Here is a 20171-nt window from a genome sequence, read left to right as displayed (position 1 = left end):
AGTCCATCTATACTGACCTCCATCAGGTTGCAAATTAAAAATAATTTTTTTCTGCATCTAGCTCTGAAAAAATATTTGGGCTTCTAGCAGTGTGTGGGACTTGGTCTATTAGTCCATCTATACTGACCTCCATCAGGTTGCAAATTAAAAATAATTTTTTTCTTCATTTATCTCTGAAAAAATATTTGGGCTTCTAGCAGCGTGTGGGACTTGTTCTATTAGTCCATCTATACTGACCTCCATCAGGTTGCAAATTAAAAATAATTTTTTTCTGCATCTAGCTCTGAAAAAATATTTGGGCTTCTAGCAGTGTGTGGGACTTGGTCTATTAGTCCATCTATACTGACCTCCATCAGGTTGCAAATTAAAAATAATTTTTTTCTGCATCTAGCTCTGAAAAAATATTTGGGCTTCTAGCAGTGTGTGGGACTTGGTCTATTAGTCCATCTATACTGACCTCCATCAGGTTGCAAATTAAAAATAATTTTTTTCTGCATCTAGCTCTGAAAAAATATTTGGGCTTCTAGCAGTGTGTGGGACTTGGTCTATTAGTCCATCTATACTGACCTCCATCAGGTTGCAAATTGAATAAAAAAAATTTCTGCATCTAGCTCTGAAAAAATATTTGGGCTTCTAGCAGTGTGTGGGACTTGGTCTATTAGTCCATCTATACTGACCTCCATCAGGTTGCAAATTAAAAATATTTTTTTTCTGCATCTAGCTCTGAAAAAATATTTGGCCTTCTAGCAGTGTGTGGGACTTGGTCTATTAGTCCATCTATACTGACCTCCATCAGGTTGCAAATTTAAAATAATTTTTTTCTTCATTTAGCTCTGAAAAAATATTTGGGCTTCTAGCAGTGTGTGGGACTTGTTCTATTAGTCCTTCTATACTGACCTCCAGCAGGTTGCAAATTGAATATAATTTTTTTCTGCATCTAGCTCTGAAAAAATATTTGGGCTTCTAGCGGTGTGTGGGACTTGGTCTATTAGTCCATCTATACTGACCTCCATCAGGTTGCAAATTAAAAATAATTTTTTTCTGCATCTAGCTCTGAAAAAATATTTGGGCTTCTAGCAGTGTGTGGGACTTGGTCTATTAGTCCATCTATACTGACCTCCATCAGGTTGCAAATTAAAAATTATTTTTTTCTTCATTTATCTCTGAAAAAATATTTGGGCTTCTAGCAGCGTGTGGGACTTGTTCTATTAGTCCATCTATACTGACCTCCATCAGGTTGCAAATTAAAAATAATTTTTTTCTGCATCTAGCTCTGAAAAAATATTTGGGCTTCTAGCAGTGTGTGGGACTTGGTCTATTAGTCCATCTATACTGACCTCCATCAGGTTGCAAATTAAAAATAATTTTTTTCTTCATTTATCTCTGAAAAAATATTTGGGCTTCTAGCAGCGTGTGGGACTTGTTCTATTAGTCCATCTATACTGACCTCCATCAGGTTGCAAATTAAAAATAATTTTTTTCTGCATCTAGCTCTGAAAAAATATTTGGGCTTCTAGCAGTGTGTGGGACTTGGTCTATTAGTCCATCTATACTGACCTCCATCAGGTTGCAAATTAAAAATAATTTTTTTCTTCATTTAGCTCTGAAAAAATATTTGGGCTTCTAGCAGTGTGTGGGACTTGTTCTATTAGTCCTTCTATACTGACCTCCAGCAGGTTGCAAATTGAATATAATTTTTTTCTGCATCTAGCTCTGAAAAAATATTTGGGCTTCTAGCGGTGTGTGGGACTTGGTCTATTAGTCCATCTATACTGACCTCCATCAGGTTGCAAATTAAAAATAATTTTTTTCTGCATCTAGCTCTGAAAAAATATTTGGGCTTCTAGCAGTGTGTGGGACTTGGTCTATTAGTCCACCTATACTGACCTCCATCAGGTTGCAAATTGAATAAAAAACATTTCTGCATCTAGCTCTGAAAAAATATTTGGGCTTCTAGCGGTGTGTGGGACTTGGTCTATTAGTCCATCTATACTGACCTCCATCAGGTTGCAAATTAAAAATAATTTTTTTCTGCATCTAACCCAGCCAATAGTTTTGGCCTAATACCACAGTTTGGCCACTCAGCTCTGCTCGGTTACCATCCATTATTTTTTTGTGCAAACAACTCCAGAGTTGTGAATTAGTTAACCACCAAAATGAGTGGAAAAAGGCCTGCTGCTGGTGGAAAGGGGAATAGGCGTGTTGGGAAGGGGAAAAAAGGTTGTGTCCGTGGGGTAGGTGCAGAAGAAAGACCATCTTCCAGCCAAACTAAAATGTCTACTTCTTTTAGCGGACAATGTGATAAGATCCCTTTCTTACGGCCACGCCAATCGCTACAAATTCCAGATGAGGCACAAAAACAGCAGGTGCTTCAACGGATATCAAGTGCTCCTTTAAGTGGGCTCTCCTCCACATCAACTTCAACATCACAAATACTCCAGTCCTCAAAGGTGTCACCCAAATCGCACTTGCTTCCTCACAGCTCCCATATCTCCAGCTGCCCGTCTGAGTATGAGGTAGAACAGATGGTTGAGTCTGCAGAGCTGTTTACTCATACTATAGCCTGGGAATCAGAGGTCGACTCCAGCGCTTCTGTGAATCCAGACGAGGAAATGATCTGCACTGATGCCCAGAATCTTTATGAGTCGGATCCAGGACCAGACGCAGAAGGTTCTGACCATAATGTAGACCCTCATTCCCAAACTGTAACTCCTGTTGGTGGAGACAATGAGGAAGACGATGATACGACTCAAATACCTGATTGGAGCGACAACTTTAGTTTTTTGTCAGGGCAGGAACAGGTTGGCTCTGAGGACGACGGGTGTGATAACGCACAGGGTGATGATGATGAGGTCGGAGATCCCACTTACTGTCAACCCACAGTCAGCCAAGAGATGAGGTCAGCAGAGGAGGTGGAGGAAGATGCTAGTGACGACGAGGTCAGGTTGCGCCTTCCTGGACAGAGACGTAGTACTGGAAGCACGTCAACAACTGCATCCTCAAACACAACTCTGCCTCTCACCACAAGTCGTGGTGGCTCTTCAGGTCGCATGGGTGCTAAGCCTTGCATAGCCTGGGCATTTTTTCAGATCGATAAAGATGACCCAACTCGTGTTATCTGTAACATTTGTCAGCAAAAGCTAAGTAGAGGCCAAAAAATACATAGTTTGAGTACTTCATGCATGAACCGGCACATGGACATGAAGCATAAGTTGCAGTGGGAAGCTCAGTCTGCTACAATGCGGCCTAGCCGGCCGGGCCAACCACCGTCTGCCATATCTTGTGCATCCTCGGCCTCTTCATCCTCTGTGACTGGGGGGACAGCAGTCACACCTGTTTTGGGGCGCAGACCTGCCACCTCTTTACCCGCAACAGCCAGCGTGATTGGCAGGTCATCATTTTCTTTGGAGGTGGTAACACCAGCTGGTCTTGAGCGCTGTCCGACATCGATAGCACCACCTTTGGATCAAGGCAACCTAACATGTCCGCCTGCATCTTCCTCACAGACCGGCAGTTTGCCGGGGACACCCTTATCAACCCCGTCTAAGCACAATAGCCAGCCCTCGGTCCCTCAGATGTGGACAAGTAAAAGACCATTTCCTCTTAGCCATGAGAAAGCTAAGAGGTTGAATTTCACCATCTGCAAGCTCTTGGCTACAGAAATGCTGCCTTTCCGCCTGGTGGACACAGAGGATTTTCGAGACCTTATGTCCATCGCAGTGCCCCAGTACCAGATGCCCAGTCGGCACTACTTCTCAAAGAAAGGTGTGCCTGCGCTCCACCAGCATGTCGCACACAACATCACCGCTTCTTTGAGAAACTCTGTGTGTGACAGGGTGCATTTCACCACAGACACTTGGACGAGTAGGCATGGACAGGGGCGTTGCATGTCGCTGACTGGGCACTGGGTAACTATGGTGACAGCAGGACAAGGGGCTGCTGTCCAAGTCTTGCTGTCCCCACGAGTTGTGCGTCAATCCTCTTTATGTCAAAGTTCCTCCACTGCTTCTGCCTCCTCAACCTCCTCTCGGTCTTCCACCTGCACCCAAAGCCTGTCTGGTCATGCCACAAGCTTTCTAACTGCGCAGAAGGGATCCTGCACACCTCCTTACTATGCTGGCAGTAGGGCTCAACGTCATCAGGCGGTTTTTACATTGAAATGTCTGGGAAATGTGAGTCACACAGCTGAGGAGTTGTGGTCAGCTCTGGAGAACCAATTTCATGAATGGTTGTCTCCACTGGACCTGAAACCAGGGAAGGCCGTGTGCGACAATGCTGCAAACCTGGGTGCGGCCCTTCGCCGGGGCAATGTCACACACGTGCCTTGTATGGCTCACGTGTTGAACCTGGTTGTCCAGCAATTTTTAGCCCACTATCCCAGACTAGATGGCCTTCTGCAGAGGGCACGGTCGCTGTGTGCTCACTTCCGCCGTTCGCATCCCTCAGCTCAGCGACTTACATCTCTACAGAAGTCGTTGGGCCTGCCACTTCACCGGCTAAAATGCGATGTGCCTACCCGGTGGAATTCAACTCTGCACATGTTGCAGCGACTGTGGCAGCACCGACAAGCCCTGGTGCAATACGTTCTGAGGTATAGCCTGGGCCAACGAGATTCAGAGGTGGGGCAAATCACGCTGGAGGAGTGGTCTCAGATCAGGGACCTATGCACCCTTCTGCACAGTTTTGAAATGGCGACGAAGATGTTTAGTGCTGACGATGCCATTATCAGCATGACTATTCCGGTGATTTACATGCTGGAGCACATGTTAAACAGAATTCGGAGTCAGGTGGTGGCACAAGAGGAGGTGGAGGAAGTAGAGGAGGAGGAGTTGTATGCGGAAGGGCTAACATCTGCAAGGTCCAGACGGTCGGCAGCACCAAGGCGGCAGGCATGTGAGGGTGGGGGAGATGATTTTACCAGGGCGCATGGTAGCAGCCAAACTTGTGAGGAAGGTGCAGGAGCCCAGGAAGAAGTGGAGGACGAACTGATGGAAGACTCATCAGATGAGGGAGACCTTGATCACATTTCTGTTGTGCGAGGTTGGGGGGAGAGGACAGAGGAAGGAAGCATGATTGTTACCTCGCCACCAACACAACAGGGACTTGGTGCTCCTGGATGCGCAACACACATGAGTGCCTTCTTGCTGCACTACCTGCAACATGACCCTCGAATTGTGAGAATTAGAAATAATCCTGACTACTGGGTTGCCACACTGTTAGATCCCCGGTACAAAAGTAAATTTGCAGAAATTATTCCTGCCATAGAAAGGGATGCACGCATGCAGGAGTATCAGCAGAGACTGTTGCAGAATCTTACATGTGCTTTTCCACAAAATACCAGTGGTGCACGTAGTGAATCTCACAGTTCCAACTTGCCAACCGTGGGACCGTCAAGTGTTCAGCACTCAAACCGTAACAGAACCAAAGTATCTGCTGGTAACATCAATTTTGCGGAATCATTTCACCACTTTTTTAGCCCATCCTTTGCAAGGCCACAGGAGACAAGAAGTCTGACACATAGTCAACGCCTAGAGACGATGGTACAGGAGTATCTCCAAGTAAACATTGAAGCCACGACTGTGTCACTGGACCCTTGCTCTTTTTGGGCTTCCAATCTGGATAAATGGCCGTAGCTAGCCACTTACGCCTTGGAGATCTTGTCATGCCCCGCAGCCAGCGTTCTGTCTGAACGTGTGTTCAGCGCTGCTGGTGGTGTGCTGACAGATAAGCGCACGCGGCTCTCCACTGATAATGTAGACAGACTCACGTTCATAAAGATGAACAAATCATGGATCCGAAACGACTTTTCTACCCCTGTGTCATCCTGGGGAGAGTAAAAGCTTGATGATTGGTTAAAATCACCCTACCAACCGTTTTAAGCTTTCAAATTACTAATCATGTTTATCTGTATCTTGACTGGAAAATAATTTGGGCTTTGTAGCAGTGTGCAGCACTGATCCTATTAGGCCATCTATAATAAGCTTCACCAGATTTAAAATTAAAAATAATTTTTAGCTGCATCTAGCCCGGAAAATAATTTTGGGGCTCCGAGATGCGCAAGACACATAAGTGCCTTCTTGCTGCACTACCTGCAGCATGACCCTCATATTGTCAGAATTCGAAGTAATCATGACTACTGGGTTGCCACACTCTTAGATCCCCCAAACTTTTCGATCAACCTTTTCATTTTAATAAAGACCAAAAAAATGGTCATTTTTGAAATTATAAGCATTAGCAGGTTGTTAGAAACTGAAATCAAACAGTTTTCAACTCAAAACTTTATTCTAGGTGATGTTACATTTTCACATAGGACCCCTTGTTCGAAAGGAGCTTCTGAACTCTCTCGTCCATTGAATTTGTCAGGTTTTGGATGGTTTCTGCTTCAATTGTTTTGCATGAGGACAGAATACCCTCCCAGAGCTGTTGCTTAGATGTGAACTGCCTCCCGCCATCATAGACACTCCTTTTAATGATGCTCCAAAGGTTCTGAATGGGGTAGAGGTCAGGGGAGCATGGGGGTCACACCATAAGTTTGTCCCCTTTTATGCCCATATCAGCCAGAGATGCAGATGTTTTATGTGCAGCATGAGATGGTGCATTATCATGCAGAAAAATGATCTTGCTGTGAAATACACGGTTCTTCTTCTTGAACCATGGCAGGAAGTGCTGTTTGAGAAAATCCACATACATTATGGAGTTCATCTTTAGCGCCTTCAGGGATCCTAAAGGGGCCGACAATCTCTCTCCCCATGATTCCAGCCCAAAACATTACTCCACCTCCTCCTTGTTGGCGCTGTAGCCGTGTTTGCGTGGGGTGTCCATCAACCAGCCATCCTCCACTACATTCATCTGGACCATCGAGCGCTGCACGGCACTCATCCGTGAACAAAACAGTTTTGAAATCAGTCTTCATGTAATGTTTGGCCCACTGGAGCCGTTTCTGCTTGTGTGAAGTGGATAGAGGAGGTCGACAGGATGGCGTATGCACAGCTGCAAACCTCTGAAGGACCCTGCATCTTGTTGTTCGGGGGACGTTGGAGGCACAAGCAGCTTCAAAAACTTGTCTGCTGCTATGACAAGGCTTTTTTGCCGCTGCTCTTTCAACCTGACGTAATTGCCTGTAGGAAAGAGTCCTCAATTTGCCCTTATCAGCACGCACACGTGTGTACTGTGAATCAGCTACATACTTCTTGATTGCCAAGACACTTCATCCTGATCATCGCACAATGTTTATTGTAGTCATGCCTTGACCTAAACACTCCACAATTTGTTGCTTCTCAGCAGCCGACACATCCTTTTTCTTTCCCATTTTGGCAGAAAATGTAGGCTGCTTAATAATGTGAGAGAGCCTTCTTAAGTAGTCTTGCCTTTCATTGGACACACCTGCCAAACTAATTAGCACAGGTGTCTGCAATTGCTTACAGTGATATAAAGAGCCCTGACACACATCACCATCAATGAGTTTAACTGACAAACAAACAAATTCTTCCCTTATCACTCCTAAACACTTTTTGCATAATAATTTGGAACGCGGTGTACATGTGCTTTTCCACAAAACACCAGTGGTTCACGTAGTGAATCTTACAGTTCTAACTTGCCAACCGTGGTCTGTATGGAATTGTTCAATAAAGGGCCCAAAATTAAGATAACATAGATGGGAGAGGTCTCTATGAATAGGAATTCCTAAGTATTTGATACCCTGTGAGGGCCAGGCAAAGGGAAAGTTGGACTGGATGGAATCCTATATGGATTTAGGGAGGAAGACATCGAGGGCCTCAGACTTCGCTGCATTGATTTTAAAATTTTACCATGTAACAAATTGATCTATTTCAGCCATAACAGCAGGGATGGATATATGTGATTGAGTGATATATACTAGGACATCATCAGCAAATAGAGAGCACTTGTACTCGGTGCCTCCCACCTCAATCCACCTAATATTGGGGTTATGGCGAATTGATGAGAGCAGGTGCTCCGTCATTAGGATGTATAAGAGAGGGGACAGAGGACATCCCTGCCTTGTCCCATTGGTGATTGTGAAAGGTGATGAAAATGTTCTGACGCACCCCCTGGGCCTTGGGACACCCGGAGCCGGACCCTTTTTGGTGGATGCTGGTGGTTGTAGTCTTCGTGGCGGCGATCTGGTTCCGTGGCTCAGGGCGGTCAAACCAGTGGCGGAATTATTTATGTGGTTTTGATGTTTAAATGTCCGACTACGCCACCCGTGGATTGCGGTCAGAGTGAACCGCCGCTACAGGGCAGACCGCTAAGGCTGGTGTTGTGGGTGCAGCAGAGCGTAGCATAACTCCCCACGGGAGGAGTATAGCCTCAGGGCAGTGTATGCGGAGGATGGGGGTGATGGTGCAGGGCAGCAGCAGTAACGACACGGAGTCAGTGATGCAGTTCAGGGCCTTTACTCACAGTTCTTATTATCCAGACCACGTCTGCAGGTAACGGCTGCCCACGTCGTACTGTGCTCACCAGGTGAGGGGCTCAGACAACTCCCAGATAACTTTGGAGCGCTTCACAGGACCCCCTTTGTGTGTCTTTTGTCTGGCCTTTCTTACCAACACTTCTGTCCGGCTGCCTCGGGCCTCCTCTTGGTAAACTTGGCGCCAGTTTCCCTGACCCTATGTGGTGCCTTCCTAGCGGGTGGAGCAAGGGGCTGCGCCACATAAAAAGTCAGAGCCTCCGGTTTCTAGCTGAGGGTCGTTTCCTGCCTCCACTAGTCCGGGGACCGGTCTCCCCCTTTGGCCTGACCCCTCCACGCAGGTGGATTCGGGCGTGCGGTGGCGACTCGCCCGTCCGCACCCCTGGGATCCCTTCATTCCTCGTTCCTGGAGCCTTCTCCGCTCCTCTTCCTTCCTTCTCCCTCTTGCAGGCCTGGGCCTCTGTTACTAGGCCCGCCTCCGGAGCAGAGCTCATGCAGAGCCCCTGCTCCCTGCCACTTCTGCTCAGACTTCTCTGCACTGAACTAAGATGGTGCCCACCTTTTATACTCCCTTCTCAATGCACCCAGGAACTGCTTCCTCCCTGCTCCTGCACTGCAGGGTTCCCCTTCCTCAGTGTTCCCTCCCCCCACTCCAGCCAGGGACAGGGACTGTCGTGCCCATCTCAGGGGCATATTGGTCGCCCTGCCCCACGGCAATGTGGTGTAATGCATGCAGGTGTCGGGTCCTGATCCACACTCCATCCTTATCTGAGAGTGAGATATCACACCTCTGGGTGAGGTGCAATACGTCTGTAGCAACCGAGCCCTCGGTGCTACAGTTCCATTTATCTTCAGCCTAGGTGACGTATTGTGATACAGGGCCGTGATTTTGGCTATAAAAGGGTCCCCTAGACCCCTACCCCAAGCTTTTTAAGAGAATCATATATGGCGTGCCAGGAGACTCTATGGAATGCTTTCTCAGCATCCAACGAGAGTATCTACTTACAAATTTTTAACTGCATCTAGCCCAGGAAATACTTTGTGCCTAGTAGCAGTGTCTGCTAGTCAGCGGATTATCCCGGCTGTTAAGCAAGCTACACCACCTGTAGTTTGGACACTTAATTTTTTCAAAGGAAATGCTTCGGGACCACGGGATACTCAGTGAAGAGCATCAGGAGGCACCCCAAGGCATAGGGGCTGGGACTGGCACTAGGATGCCTTGCGGTGGACAGCCGAGCTCGATCCTTATAAAAGCTTTTTAACTGCAGCAGCTTTAGTGGACGCTACTGGAGCTGGAATTACGCGGCTGCTGGCATGAGACTTGCCCTCCAATAGATCCTTGTAAATGGATTTAAAGTGTATTCATTCAAATTAGAGGGACAATTTAAATTAAAAAGCTTAGAGCTGCCTCCACCACAGGGGGGCTCTCTCGACCCACCAGCGGACAGGCACCAGTATTGGGAGAGGGGGGCTGGCCGTCAGGGTTCACCGCGGCTCTGGCACAAACCCGGCGACACGGAGGTGGCACGGGCAGGAGCGGACTGGCCGTCTCGGCTTCTCACTTTTTGGATTTTAGAAGGGCATGACATGCCTATATCTGTGTCTCCCCCTCCTTTTACTCCTCCACCTCTTTTCTTTTCGCATGACTATATGTACTTGTCACTTTTCCATGTGTTAGTTGTGTCTTCTGAGCAGTTTGTCAGCTTTTGGACACCTTTGAAGGTGTTTTCTATGTGTTTCTATGTGTTTTTGTTTGCCTGCCATTGGTTTTAATGGTGTTCGAAGGTGTTCGACGAACAGTTCGACGAACAGTTCGGCGAACACACGGGTGTTCGACGAACCGAACCGAACTCGAACACTACGGGGGTGGCTCAACACTATTTGGTGGGACATTGCTTAAACCCTTTGATTACTGTCAGAACTGGGGTGAGTATATTGGTTAATTTAAATGATTAAAGAATGTGTCTGATGTATTTCAAATAAAATGTTTGCTCTGTGTCTGTGTTTTTTTAACTCTTTACTGTACTTTAATTAGGTTTGGTGATGAAAGGATCTGATTGACACCTTCTCATCACAAAAGAGCTAGGTGTCAGGTAATCCCATTCGCCCAATCTCATTAGCATTTCCATTCATGTAATTTATGTGGCAGCTGTGAGCTGCTATTTTTAGCCAAGGAATGTGCCATTTGCAAACATGGTCCCTGGCCATTATTAACAGCTCACAGCTGTTTGGTTAGCCGCTACGTCTCCCGAAACAGCATTCAGAAGCGCTTTGGATGCAGCGTATTTTGGCAATGTCCAAAATGCGGTGTTCTAATGCCGCACTTTTGTTGTCGGTACATGTGAATCCAATGCATATAATGACACTTCAATTGGTCAAAATCTGCAGCGGAGACTAGCATGTCCGCTGCAGAAACTGACATGCTGCGGTTGAATTTTGGTATTTCGCCACAATCAGGAGCCACTGCATGTTTGACGTGTTTATGCAGCGTCAAACCCGCAGCGTCCAGATGCTACAGTATAGTGGATGAGGGGCTGCAAATCACCCATGGACACTGACATGCAGCGCGTCTTTCAGGACCGCATCATGTCAAATTCTCTTGTGGAGTCGCTAGTCTCTGCAACATAAATTTGACCACTAGAATGTATTGAATGAGATAAATCCACATGGTTCAGTGAAAACATGCAGATTTACCTGCGTTCAATAGAATGCAACTTTTTGGACGCAGCAAAAAATATGTGTCCAAAGCGCTGCTATGTCTGGATCTTTGGCACAGAGCCTAAAATTTAAAAAAAAAGTGGTGTGGGCTCCCCCATCATTTTTATAACCAGTAGAAGGAAAGCCGACTGCTGGGGGCTACAAATTAGTAGCTGGGAAAGGGGCCATTAGACAAAAATGTTCCCTGTCTATTAATATCAGCCCACAGCTGTATGTTTAGCCTTTACTGGCTAGATTACTGGGGGACCCCAGAAAAAAATGTACGTGGGGTCCCCGTATAAAATCTAACCAGAAAAGGCTAAACAGACAGCTGCGGGCTGATATTAATAGCCAGGGACGGAGCCATGAATAATAGCCCCCTCTGCGGCTATTAATATCACTGCTTAGCAGGCCCAGAAATGACGCATCCATGAGATGCACCAAATCTAGCGCTTAGCCTCCACTATTCCCACTGCCTTGTAGCAGTGGCAAGTGGGGTTATGGGGTTGGGGTTCACGTCAGCCTTGTATTGGTGGCTGACGTGAAGCCCAGGTTAGTAATGGAGGGCATCTAGAAGACGCCACCATCACTAACTGTGTAGTAAAGTTATGACCACCTTTTCAATAAAAGACACAGCCAGAATAAAGTATTTTAATGAAATAAAAAATACATGATTTAATTTTTTTTATTGTACTCTGTCTGTGAAGCCATTGATCTTCTGAAAAAAAAGTAAAAAAACAAACAACCATATCCCTCACCTGTCCGCCGTCAACGAATCATTCCACGATTATGCCAATGATTGTCCCTCAGCAATCCAGGCCACTTCATCAGCAGTGACATCAGCAATCACAAATATCACTGCTGTAGAAGACAGCAATGTACACTGACAGGGATGTAAAATCACATTTATGCTGCAGGAGGTCACTGGGGTTCATCAGCTGAAGATCAGCTGATCAACCCCGGTAGCTCACCACCATAGGAACATTCTTCAGAATGTTCCCAAGGTGAGGCCACATGACCGCAGGTCATGGCAGCGCAGTACACTGATGGGAGCGAGTGAGCTCCTCACAGTGTACCGCCGGCCGCCAGGAGGGGAGCGAGGACAAGGAGGACACCAGGGGGGCGCCGGACAGGTGAGTATAGTGTTTTTTTTTTATTTTTTACTGCGGGCACGCCGATTCGGCAGAGCAGACTACTGCTTCCCCCACTCTCGCTGTTATCAAAGGGAGCGGCGGTCGGATGAGAGGAGTAGTATTCCTCCTCTCCTGACCCGGGTACCACCCGCTCCGGGTTTTCGCCCCAAATTGGCGCCTATTGGCTTTAATTGAAACACAGTAAATCTGCAGGTATGAATATTATACCTGCAGATTTTCTGTGGTTCAATTCAAGTCAATGGGCACAAATTTGTGGCGGAAACGCCCCCACAATGGTCATGTTGTGGATTTTACCACAATGGTATTCCTGAGCGGAAATTTCCGCATCATGTGCACAGTACATCAGGATTACCATTGCTATAGCTGGCAGACCTATTGACAAGTATTTTCGCAGCTTTTCCGCAGCGAAAAAACTGCAGCGGAAACACAGTAAAAATGCTTTGTGTGCACATAGCCTTAGCCTGTTGCTAAAAAGCTTCTTGTTTAAGCATTGGTTCTTATCTGAACAGGCCTACTCAATTGCATTGGTCAGTATTCTGTCTGTGTGCTATGCTATTTGAAACACATCATTTTTTACTTTTCTTTTGAGGAATTTTCTTTTTTGAGAGTTGTGCTATAGTTTCTATTTGTATAAATTTGGAAACACAATTTTTAGGTGAGGTAATCAAAAAACAACATTTCTTATGTTTATTGCATGAGTAAAATAATGCTTTCTTTTGAAAGATCACATTTTTTAAGAAGCAGCTATACTACATATATATTTTTTACTTTCATTAACATTTATATTTTTAATATCTTTTTAATTATTACTATTTATTGTGACTTTTTTCTTGGCCCAGTCTTGACTTTTTAGCCTCTGTGTCTTCTTCAGCCAATTTTACCTTGGCCATGTCTCTGAGCACTGAACACATTCTATTTCTGGGCACCACTGGGGAGGTTGCAGTTCTGGAACATGACAGCCCTGGAGGATATTGGCTTTTTGGTCACTTCACAATTGATTCTTCTTATATCTTCATTCATTAATATACATCTTTTTTCTCAACCTGCTGACTATTTACATCAAAACGTTTGACGGCTCTGTGATCACACCCCAATATCTTAGCAATTTCAAGACTTCTGTAAAATTTTTAACAATTTTTTACTTTTTCGGAGTCAGGTAAATCTCTTTCTTGGCCCATTATGCCTGAAGAAAACATGCTGCTTAATAATTCTGAAAACCTTGAACAATGGTGTTGATATCCTAAAGCCACACCATCCTTTATTACACAAATACACATCACCTGATCTGCTTCATCCAAAAAGCATTAACATTTATACAGCTTGGAGTTGCAAAATTTGCATAAAAATGATAATATGGTCAAAATACTCACTTGCCAATTAATTGTGTACAAATAACATTTTTTGGCACATTTTCAATCTTCCTATCAAATCCTAAAACATTCTGTTAATTTTACATTTTAAAGTCTTTGTCTTATATTACAACAATTGTGTGTAAATAATTGTTCCGAAAGCAAACAGCTTTCAATTCAACTATTTTATTATGTTCCATATCTTAACAGCAATGTAACTCTATTTTGACACTGTATACTTCTAAAATTGAAAAGTTCAACAGAATTTTGTTCCATTCAAATGTTAACATTTCATACATTATGTTCTCAAACATCTAGCATGGAATTTTCAATGAGTATTCTCTTTCACTTAGTTAGTGCTGATTTAAATAGCCTGAAATGTGTCATTTTGCTTGCAACAGCAAAGAAATACACTTTTTTTTTTTAAGTTCAGCTCTTAGTTTACTGGAGTGATTTGAACTTTAGAACAAAAATACTATATTCTTCTTGTCTGCCCTGTTTCATGCTGGGCCACAGCAGGATTTATAGAGTCTGGCAGTTATCACAGAGTGAAAAATTGTTTCAGATTTCAGAAAAGCTTTTTATATTCTTTCTTTTTTTGAATGTTCTGTTTATTTTGTAATTTTTTAGATAGTAAAAAGAAATATATGTTGTAAAGGATTTTATGCCTATAAAGTATTGATTCACCAATGTAACATCTTTTTTGGACGGTTCTACTTAAAATAATTATAAAATATTTCATTTAATCAAGCAATGTCAATGATGAATATCCTATCTTTTTCCTGATGAATTTTGAAAGATATGGAACCACATTTTATCAACCACTCTTGTCAAATATGCAAGGTATAGGCTTTCAATGTCATATGTAGTCAATATGACTTGGTAAATAAATGAAGCTTATATCCATTTATAATATTTAATCAGCACTAGTGTTGAGCGAGTATGTTCTGTCTGAGTATGCTCGGGCCGAGCTCCGAGTATTTATAGCTGCTCGGTGATAAGGTTAAATCGCTCCCGTGTGCATGATTTGCAACTGTTTGGCAGTTTTATTACAAATCTTTAGAAATCTGAATATTCCAGTTTCTCCAAATCTATCTAAAAAATTAAATTTGCAGCAAATTAATTGAGAAGTACTGTACCTCTACAGTCAATCAGTGTGACTATTAATTGATTGATCTAAGAAATACTGCAGTAAAAGCACCTTAATAACAGACTTTTTTTATTCTTCACACACTGCAAAAAAGGAGGGCATTATTAATGCACTTAGTTCTATTTTTGCTACTGAAACTAAATCTTGAATTCAAGGTTTTTGTGTCACAGAAAATATGCTTCCTGCATTGTAAGATAGACAATCCATATTTTTTACATTCTAAAGATAAATCACCATAATTTAGAAATGATAACGCAATTGTTTATCTCACAAAGTGTTTTCATTGTAAAAGAAAAATGTTTTGTACACTTCGTTGTAATAGTCCAATATTAGACCAGTACCCATAGCACTTAAATAGGTGGTTTCTTTTGACAAGCTTTTCTTAATATGTTACATTTTAAAGTTATATAATTTGCATTGCATTTTAGTTTAAAAGTGGATATTTAAAATTAAAAAAGTAAAGAAACATTTTTTATATATTATATATATTTATTAATATTCCACTTTTACAGGTCTGTTTCAGCATGTCTGTTTCTGTGTGTGAGTAGTTTGGGCTCAAGCAAGTGCAAATCCTGAGATGGTAAACAGGTGGGGAGGGAGAAGTGCAAGGAGCTCAGGCCATTTCCTATGCTGAAGCAACTGTCAAGGATCATGATTGAATCAAGAATTATGATCATTATAATGATGATTCTTTGGAGGACAAGACCATGGAACTAGCTAGGTGCCGAAGTGGTGAGGTCAACAGAGAAGGGGGGTGTTAACATTGGCGATACACACTGAAGACTATGTGTGACTGAAAGATCCACTAAGACAAAATCAGCTTTTTATTCAGTCAGATCTTGAGTATGTGATGCCACACATGTTGTTCGTGGAGGAGGCTCAACAGTGCCTGAAAGTTCTGGTCGTGGTGGTGGCTTTTAGTACATGTGGGCATGTCACGTGTGGAAGTTATTTTACACTTTGTCGCAAGATGATTCTTCGGCAGTCTGCAGGCTCTTGAAGAAGAACACCTAACCACCGTACACCACTAGTGATCTAAGTGATCTGCTGGTTTGCCAACTAAACTCTCACATGGTCAAGTTTCTGGTGGTGTAGTTTTGCAGCATCTCTATATGTAGTCTGCTGTCTTTCAAGGAATGATGGTGTGTGTTCATCTTCACTGGAAAACACCCAACTGCCATATTTTATCACAGAGAGAGATGATTGCTCTTCTTCTCACATGCAGTTAAATGTAGACTGCTCTAACGACTTGTGCCTGAGCTCTAAAGTACAATACATTGTAGATACTTGAAGTAGCAACTATGGACATGGATAATAAATATGTTTCATGGCTCACTGGGTGAATACTTTTTGTGGCAGTGATGCACCACCACAACTGGGAAAAGTGCTTATGTCTCCACAACTGGGAGCTACTTCTGTTTCTATCATCAGTTGCAACAAAACGCACTCATATTTTTAGCTCATGCAAGCTAACACAGTACCAAGCAAGTTTTACAGCTTGAAAGCAGGAGGGAGAAAAGGCATATGGCAGACAGCTTGTTACTGTCCATCAAGCAACTATTCTTATTCTTGCTGACTTCTTGTAAACTGCAACTCAGATTTCTTGCAAGCAACAATGCACAGAACTTTCTGCTTGCCTTTGGTTGAGCAAAGTAACTAATGCTAATCCATGGCCTCCATCTGATATGAATTGTGCAACATTTCTTTCAAAATTTTACCTGCTTGAGGAAGGAGATGGCTACATTCATGAATGTAATATCATTTTAAATTATATTATTTGAAAACCAACTCCATCCTAGCCTTGCAAAACCAAAATGGACTGCCACAGTGCCACATGGTTTATGATGTCACAACCCACAGGTATTTGTCCCAGAAAACTGGAGTGTGAGTTACTTTGAGATCTGACACTGGCAGATGATGAGAGATGAATATAATTTACTGAAGCCCTTTAAAGATGCAACATTTGTGTGGAATCAACAATGTCATTCATCAGAATGCCAGAGGGGACGAAGGAAGAACATCAATTTGCACCCATTCATCACCACCATGTATCTGTTTTGGATCCTCAAGGTACATGTTGGAAGCTTCAGAAATTTGAGCAGGGAGAAGAGAAAGAGTACGAAAGGATTATAAGCTGCAGCAGCATGTAGATGTGAAGGGAGACATATAATTTGCACAAGCATGGTAAGAAGCTGACACTTTTAGTGAAAATAATGATGATGATGATGATGGAGCTGGCCATAACAGCCAACAATCACATCAGGTGATGAAAATGAACATGGCAAGCAGTATGCTCAAATGATTGTTGGAAGAAAGGCTCATTGTTAACATCAAGCAAAGTGATGACTATAGAATAACCAGGCTTTTAGATTTGTTATGAAAGCAAAATTTTTTGGTGTTTTTCCCTGCTTCAAATAGGGAGTCAAAAAGGATTACTTCCAGGACAGCCTGTGCTTCCTGCTATGTCAAGCATTCGCTGAGTGAAAAACTGCCACCCAAATGACCAATCAGCAGACCACTTTGTGATTCCTACAGACTCAATACTCAACTGCCTGTGCCACTGTTAGTACAATAAAAATTGTCAATGCAACAACAGCAGCAGTTACAGTTTAATTGACTTGATGTACCAGATGTTTTGTCTGCCATTGCAACAACCGCACATACTTTCCCCCCAAAAAAAGATACAATCTTGTTCTGTTGTACCTAAACTGAGTCCTTTCTCAGATACTCTGCTCTGATCTCATGGACATCTGGGTCAACAGATTGGAACAGTGGTTAGAACTAGCCCAATTTGATATGAATGTACTGTCATGTCCAGCCTCCAATTAAATAACAGCATGGCAGGTGGCTTTGCCACGCTCAAGCAGATCAGGTTATTCACCACAAGCATGAAAAACCAAACATTTGTCAAAATGAATCCGGCATGGATCAATGCCAACTTTTGTTAATCTACTACTGAACACAATGACTAAATCAGCCATATTACTTACCTGCCTGACTGTCCATTGTCTGTCTTCTATATCGTTTTGCTGCCATCAGTGCTAATGGCCCACGCCCAACCGGGCATACACTCTGGGTTCATCATGTCCTCTGTACTATAGTACTGCTGCTGGTAGGGCTGCTGTACCTGACTGGAAATTGCCATAAATCTCCTTGCCTAGCCCATCCTTCTTTTTTACGGTGAGACTTCTGCTGTTGTGACTGCCACTGAACAGTCAAACAAGTCACATATCTCCTTGCTTCCCATTGTGTTTTTTAGTGATAGACCATATTGTTGCTGCAAGGTCTGCCCTTGCTTGCCTTAGACTGCCACATATTACCGTTCAACTTCTGCTGCCACTGCAGAGCAAAGCCAGCCACACATCTCCTGTCTTCCAAATGTGTTTTATATTGCTAGTAGTGATGAGCGAACGTGCTCACCACTACTTATTACTCGCCCGAGCATCACTGTGCTCGACAAGCTCGGCACTTGACGAGTATTTCCGGGTTGCTCGGGTGGGAAATCGGGTCCGCTCCCTCCATGTTTGGTGCTCTTTAGAGAGCCAATGAAAATGCAGGGATTGCCTGCCATGCACTGTAATGCTGTAGCCATGTTTATTATGGGCATTACAGTCATTGACTGGCTGAACAGCATCATCAGGTTTGTATAAGATCTAGCGCCTCTTTGCTTGTCACAGTCTACCCCGGAAACAGGCAAAGTAGGTAGAGCTGCTGCTACGAAAGGGAGAGATTTGCTTGTTTATAGTTAGTATAGGTATTCCACAACATATATCCATATGCATCTGAACTAATAGTCCTTTTGAGGACTAATCCAGCTGCATATATTCAGTAGTGATAGCAGGAGTTAGGCAGGCAGGCAGGGTATATGGCAGACTGCATTGAATGATACAGAACAAGACGGTCCATTAAACGTCCTGTTAGTATAGGTATTCCACAACATCTATATACAGTGGGTATGGAAAGTATTCAGACCCCTTTAAATTTTTCACACTTTGTTTCATTGCAGCCATTTGGTAAATTCTAAAAAGTAAATTTTTTTCTCATTAAAGTACACTCTGCACCCCATATTGACTGAAAAAAAAACAGAAATGTAGAAATTTTTGCAAATTTATTAAAAAATAAAAACTGAAATATCACATGGTCATAGGTATTCAGACCCTTTGCTCAGACACTCATATTTAAGTCACATGCTGTCCATTTCCTTGTGATCCTTATTTAGATGGTTCTAGTCCTTCATTGGAATCCAGTTGTGTTTAATTAAACTGATAGGACTTGATTTGGAAAGGCACACACCTATCTATATAAGACCTCAAAGCTCACAGTGCATGTCAGAGGAGTTCAGAGACAGAATTGTGGCACAGATCTGGCCAAGGTTACAAAATAATTTGTGCATTACTCAAGGTTCCTAAGAGCACAGTGGCCTCCATAATCCTTAAATGTAAGAAGTATGGGACCACCAGAAGTCTTCCTAGACCTGGTCATCCAGCCAAACTGAGCAATCATGGGAGAATAGCCTAGCTGAGGGAGGTAAGGAAGAACCCCAAGATCATTGTGGCTGAGCTCCAGATTAGCAGTAGGAAGATGGGAGAAAGTTCCACAAAGTCAAATATCACTGCAGCCCTCCACCAGTCAGGCCTTTATGGCAGAGTGCTCTGACGGAAGCTTCTCCTCAGTGCAAGACATAGAAAAGCCCGCATAGAGTTTGCTCAAAAACACAGGAAGGACTCCCAGACTATGAGAAATAAAATTATCTGGTCTGATGAGACAAAGATAGAACTTTTAGGTGATAATTCTAAGCGGTATGTGTGGATAAAACCAGGCACTGCTCATCACCTGCCAAATACAATCCCAACAGTGAAACATGATGGTGTCAGCATCATGCTATGGGGGTGTTTTTTCAGCTGCAGGGACAGGACGACTGGTTACAAGTGAATGAAGCATGCGGCCAAGTACAGAGATATCCTGGATGAAAACCTCTTCCAGAGTGCTATGGACCTCATACTTGGCCGAAGGTTCATCTTCCAAAAAGAGAATGACCCTAAGCACACAGCTAAAATAACAAAGAACTGGTTTCATAACAAGTGTGATAATTCTTGACTGGCCCAGCCAGAGCCCTGACCTAAACCCAATTGAGCATCTCTGTAGAGACCTGAAAATGGCTGTCCACAAACATTCACCATCCAGCCTGACGGAGCTGTAGAGGATCTGTAAGGAAGAATGGCAAAAGATCCCCAAATCCAGGTGCGAAAAACTTCTCAAGAAGACTCATGGATGTACTAGCTCAATAGGGTGCTTCTACTCAATACTGAGCAAAGGGTCTGAATACTTATGAACATGTGATATTTCAGTTTTTCTTTTTTAATAAATTTGTAAAAATTTCTACATTTCTG

The sequence above is a fragment of the Phyllobates terribilis genome, unplaced genomic scaffold, assembly GCF_046119375.1.
Source record: "Phyllobates terribilis strain yellow unplaced genomic scaffold, ASM4611937v1 Scaffold_5__5_contigs__length_657084704, whole genome shotgun sequence".
Classification (NCBI taxonomy): Eukaryota; Metazoa; Chordata; class Amphibia; order Anura; family Dendrobatidae; genus Phyllobates; species Phyllobates terribilis.
Note: the sequence above shows the minus strand (reverse complement) of the source record.